A 6,000-nucleotide genomic window follows, 5' to 3' on the forward strand; every position below is an offset into this window, starting at 1 on the left:
AGTCATTCCAGAGTCTGGTGGCTACAGCCTGGAATGCCAGGTTGCCACAGGTTTAAAAAATGTTTTGGGTCTATAGGAGACCCTGGCTTGAAGACCGACGGCTGCACCCTGAAGTGTAGGGGCACAACAAATCAGTGATATACTGAGGGGCCCAACATGCAATGCACGGAAAGTCAGGACTAAAATTCTAAACTCAATGCGCAATTTCACTGGGAGCCAATGAAGACTGGATAGAATGGGGTTAATGTGGACTGTCCTGGGTGCACCGGTCAAAAGTCAGACAGCCGGTGATGCCAGGTGATGAACATAGTTTTTAGTCAGTGGACGACAGTGACCCTCCAAAGACATTGACTGATCAAACACAATCTCAAAGTTCCGCCCAAGCAGCCAATCATCAACAGCTGATGTGTGGTCGAAACCAGACACCTTGCGCTTCATTCAACCAAACTGTGGTAACGGCAAATGCGTTGTAACAATGGGAACAGTAATTAACTAGATTACTCATTACTGAAAAACAATTGTAACACTGTTTATACTCTTAACACCTTTATTACCAACATCTTCTGGGATGCCGACTGTTGGGATGATGAATATTCCCGTTTAGATGAAGATTGACTCAAAACAAAGGCTGGGTGCTAACCAGCATCTTTCGTGTTTCTTTTTTGCCATCTCCAGGTCTTTGGCTGTCAGAGTTGACCAACTTCTCTGTTTATGTTTTCATTATTTTACTATCAAGGTGAGAGGCATGATTTATATTCATATTCACTTACACAAGCTCAGAGGCGTTCATCCAATTAGCTCTGCTGCACATTTTTGTGGAATTTGTTTCTAAATTCTGTTGAAAACCTGATGAGACTTTGAAGATTTTGTTATCACTTCTATAACCTGTGATTCCTGTCCTCCTGCTTTGTAGCTAAAAGAAAAACAAACAAAAATTAAATCAATCAAACTTTATTTAAACAGCACTTTTCATGCACAGGCTAGTTGCAAAAAACTGTACACCACTTTAAAAACAAAAACAACAAAAACAAACACATACTGTACACGCATGCACACACAGCATTATTGACAATAACAAAACTTGGCAGGGCACTAAAGATTGAGGAAAACGCCATCTTTGAGACTTCCACACTGTAGAATTACAGAAACGTAACATTATCCAAAACAAATTTATCAACTATGTTTTAAAGTGTACAATAACTAAAATATATATAAAAACAATTATTTATAAATATGGTAGTGATAATAATAATAGTATTGATAGCAATAAACAAAGTATAAGATAAGAGAATAGAAATTTAAATTCCAAGAGTTAAAAATGATTAGTAAAAAGCCTGATTAAAATATTTGGCTTATCTTTCAGAGAAAATCATGCTCCAATCTTCTTTTTAATGCCAATCACTTGGTGCAAAATTATTTTAATAAAAGTTTACTCCTGATTTGTGTCCTCTTGTTACAAGAAAAAAAATTAAGATTAGATGAAGAAAGCAAAGCTTCAACCTTCTTTGTTTGCATGTAAAACCCATGTTTGTAGAAATTGACACTAAATTCTCCTGAGTCGTGATTCTTCTTGGGTTACATAGAATAAAACAAACAGAATGAAGATCGTCACTAGGAATGTTACAGGAACTTTACGATTTACCCTTGTAAATGAAATAACCTCCTGCGTTTGTGCCAAAAACTACCAGAGTAAATAAAGTGGACACGGGAACTATCTTAGTTCCTACTGTAATTGATTAGTGGAAGTTTTAAAAGTTCCTGAGAAACTTTTGAGGGGTGGGCTCTGGTGAACACATTTGCAGTGTTTCTAAAACTTTGTATTCAAAATTTCCACGGCCATTACAGTATGCTTTATTTTATGTATTTCTACTTTTCTATTTACTAAAAAGTCAAAGTACCAATGATTGTCACACACACACTAGGTGTGGTGAAAGTTGTCCTCTGCATTTGACCCATCCCCTTGTTCACCCCCTGGGAGGTGAGGGGAGCAGTAGGCAGCAGCGGTGCCGCGCCCGGGAATCATTTTTGGTGATTTAACCCCCAATTCCAACCCCTGACGCTGAGTGGCAAGCAGGGAGGTAATGGGTCCCATTTTTATAGTCTTTGGTATGACTCGGCTGGGGTTTGAACTCACAACCTACCGATCTCAGGGCGGACAATCTAACCACTAGGCCACCAAGTAGGTACTATTCCAAAATACTTGACGTCAGAGAGAAAGAAGGCAGACAGGAACACATTTCGGGAGAACATCCGCACGGTAACACAATATAAACACAACAGAACAAATACCCAGAACCCTTTGCAGCACTAACTCTTCCGGGACGCTACAAGGTGTGTGTGGGGTGGGGGGCGGGGTTTGGTGGTAGCGGGGGTGTATTTTGTAGCGTCCCGGAAAAGTTAGTGCTGCAAAGGATTCTGGGTATTTGTTGTGTTGTGTTTATATTGTGTTAGTGTGCGGATGTGCTCCCGAAATGTGTTTGTCATTCTTGTTTGGTGTGGATTCACAGTGTGGCGTATATTTCTAACAGTGTTAAAGTTTTTTATACTGGCACCGTCAGTGTAACCTGTATCGCTGTTGATGAAGTATGCAATGCATTCGCTCATGTGTGCGTACAGAAACCGCACATGTCTTGTGACTGGGTCTGAACGATGTTAGAATGGATGAAAAGCAGACGTGACAATAGCTCGTAGAGTACGTTAAAGGTTAGTTTGTTCAACCTTGGCCCGCGGCTTTGTTCAGTTTTAAATTTTGGCCCACTCTGTATTTGGGTTTGACACCCTTGTGTTAGATTGTTAGTATGGACATAGACTTTTATATAACAAGCTACATATTTAATGAAAGATAATTACTGTAATTTTACATGAATTTGAAAATAATTTAAGAAAACAGAAAATGCTATGTATAATTAATTTGGTATTTTTCTGTAAAAAAAATAGAAATATACATAGTTTGTCATTACTGGTATACTACTTAAAATAACAGGCGGATTGTTTATTTACAGATGATGTCTTCAATTCTACAGGTTTATAAACTATTTTTAAAAAATAGAAAAATTACAGTTGAAAATAGGATTTTTTTTACAGTGTAAGCTTGCTGAACAGAACATCCAGGTTAGCTTCGTGTTATAGGTGACAAAAGAAATGTGTGTGACATTAGGGCTGTCAAAAATAATGACTTAACTATATGAGTATATATATACAGTCGTGGTAAAAAGTTTACATACACTTGTAAAGAACATAATGTCATGGCTGTCTTGAGTTTCCAATAATTTCTACAACTCTTATTTTTTGTGATAGAGTGATTGGAGCACATACTTGTTGGTCACAAAAAATATTCATGAAGTTTGGTTATTTTATGAATTTATTATGGGTCTACTGAAAATGTGACCAAATCTGCTGGGTCAAAAGTATACATACAGCAATGTTAATATTTGGTTACATGTCCCTTGGCAAGTTTCACTGCAATAAGGCGCTTTTGGTAGCCATCTACAAGCTCTGACATCACATGGACAAAGATAAGACCTTCTGGAAAAAAGTTTTGTGGCCAGATGAAACAAAAATTAAGCTGTTTGGCCACAATACCCAGCAATATGTTTGGAGGAGAAAAGGTGAGGCCTTTAATCCCAGGAACACCAAACCTACCATCAAGCATGGTGGTGGTAGTATTATGCCCTCGGCCTGTTTTGCTGCCAATGAACTTGTGCTTTACAGAGAGTAAATGGGACAATGAAAAAGTAAGATTACCTCCAAATTCTTCAGGACAACCTAAAATCATCAGCCCTGAGGTTGGGTCTTGGGTGTAGTTGGGTGTTCCAACAGGACAATGACCCCAAAAATATGTCAAAAGTGGTAAAAGAATGGCTAAATCAGGCTAGAATAAAGGTTTTAGAATGGTTTTCCCAAAGTCCTGACTTAAACGTGAGGACAATGCTGAAGAAACAAGTCCATGTCATAACACCAACAAATTTAGCTGATCTGCACCAATGTTTTCAAGAGGAGTGGTCAAAAATTCAACCAAAAGCTTGCCAGAAGCTTGTGGATGGCTACCAAAAGGGCCTTATTGCAGTGAAACTTGCCAAGGGACATGTAACCAAATATTAACAGTTCTGTATGTATACTTTTGACCCAGCAGATTTGGTCACATTTCCAGTAGACCCAAAGTTTTTTGTGACCAACAAGTAGACCCGTGACCCCAAGAGGGACAAGCGGTAGGAAATGGAATGGATGGATGGAAGTATGTGCTCCAATCACTCTATCACAAAAAAATAAGAGTTGTAGAAATTATTGGAAACTCAAGACAGCCATGACATTATGTTCTTTACAAGTGTATGTAAACATCGTTGGGGTCCCTGCGGGTGGGGTGGGTGGTTCCTGTGGCCCCGTGCTGGGTGGTCCTGTGGCGGCCGGCTTGGGTGGGGTGGCCGTGGGCTGGCCTCGCCGCGCTCTCCGGGGGTGGGGGGGGGGGGGGGCTCGTGGGGGCCCTGTTGCCGGTGGGGCGGGGGCGGTCTTCCTGTCCGGTTGCGGGGGGTCTCCGGGCCCCTCGGGCGGGGCGTCCCGCCTTTCTGTCCGTGTGGGGTGTGGTCTCTCGCTGGCTTGGGGTCTGGCTTCCCCCTGTTTTTCTCGTGCCTTGTCCTCTGCCGGGTGCGTCTGTCTGCGGCCTGCTGCTGGCCCTTGTGGGCGGCACGGTGGGCCAGGCTCTGGGGTTCCTGTCGCTGTCCGTCTTGGCTGCGTGGGGGCGGTGGCCCCTGGTTCCCTGAGCACCACACCTACTGTTTGTGGGATGGGTTCTCGGGGAGGCTGGGGCCGTACTCTGGCTCCCGCACACACTGGGAGTCAAATGTATTGTACATGCAAATTCACATATACTCACACACATACATACAGACATACATAGGTACCTACGCTCCCACATACATATACAAATAAATACAGTACATATTTACACACTCAAAGTTCGTACATCCACACGCACATTCATTATACAAACATACTGTATACACATACTGTACATATACATTCACTGTAAAAACATACATATACACATACTGTACATATACATTCACTGTACAAACACACACATACACATACTACACATACATTCACTGTACAAACACACACATACATATACTGTACATATACATTCACTGTACAAACACACATTTACACATACTGTACATATACATTCACTGTTCAAACACACATACTGTATACACATACTGTACATATACATTCGCTGTACACACATATACACATACTGTACATATACATTCACTGTACAAGCACACATACACATACTGTACATATACAAGTACATATGCACACATACACTCATGCACATAATCACGTTTCATCAAACATATATTAACGTTGTTGCCCTAGGGTAAACTGGGTATAACACATGGCACACTGACAAAGCTTAACCTATTGTTACTATAACAATCTACAAGGTTAAGGTTGCTTCTCTTTCTTCCCCTCCATTTTTCTGCATTCTTTCGTATCTCAAGTTATCATTACGTATATGTATTGTTGCATTTGAACAATTGTATTGTTGATAATAAAGGTAAAGTACTGGTATTGTTTATTATCAATAGCACTATTTCTATTGGTATTCATATTGCTCCATTTTTAGTGTAATAATGCTCATTGTCATTTCTGTATTTTTTTTTTTTTAAATTTTCGCTAACTGCTTATTTGCTATTACTTTTACCATCATATTTGTACATGTCGTATTTGCTGATGTTGCTCTGTTGTTGTTGTTGTTGTGTTTGCTGTTGTTGTTTTTGTCTCTCTGTCTAATCCCCCTCTTGTCCCCACAATTCCCCCCTCTGTCTTCCTTTTTCTCTCTTTCTATCCCCTCCTGCTCTGGCCCGGCTGCACCAAATGATAATATAAATACATTTAATAAAGTCAAAATACAAGTAAGGCAACAAGAGAAGTATCCTACACTTCTCTTTTGTAAAGTAAATCTGAACAGCCGATATGGGCATCTACATCTGCTAT

The 6,000-nt window shown here is 40.3% G+C and overlaps 1 long non-coding RNA gene across 1 annotated transcript in view; it reads left to right on the forward strand.

The window, feature by feature from the left end:
- LOC133662769 (uncharacterized) overlaps positions 1-737 on the forward strand; it is a 147,724-nt gene extending 146,987 nt beyond the window's left edge. Inside the window, exon 3 of the long non-coding RNA XR_009828158.1 lies at positions 676-737. This is a non-coding gene — a long non-coding RNA (uncharacterized LOC133662769). The remainder of the gene's footprint in view (positions 1-675) is intronic.
- The last annotated feature ends 5,263 nt before the right edge of the window (positions 738-6,000 follow it).

The sequence above is a fragment of the Entelurus aequoreus genome, linkage group LG12 (genome assembly GCF_033978785.1).
Source record: "Entelurus aequoreus isolate RoL-2023_Sb linkage group LG12, RoL_Eaeq_v1.1, whole genome shotgun sequence".
NCBI classification, from domain to species: Eukaryota; Metazoa; Chordata; class Actinopteri; order Syngnathiformes; family Syngnathidae; genus Entelurus; species Entelurus aequoreus.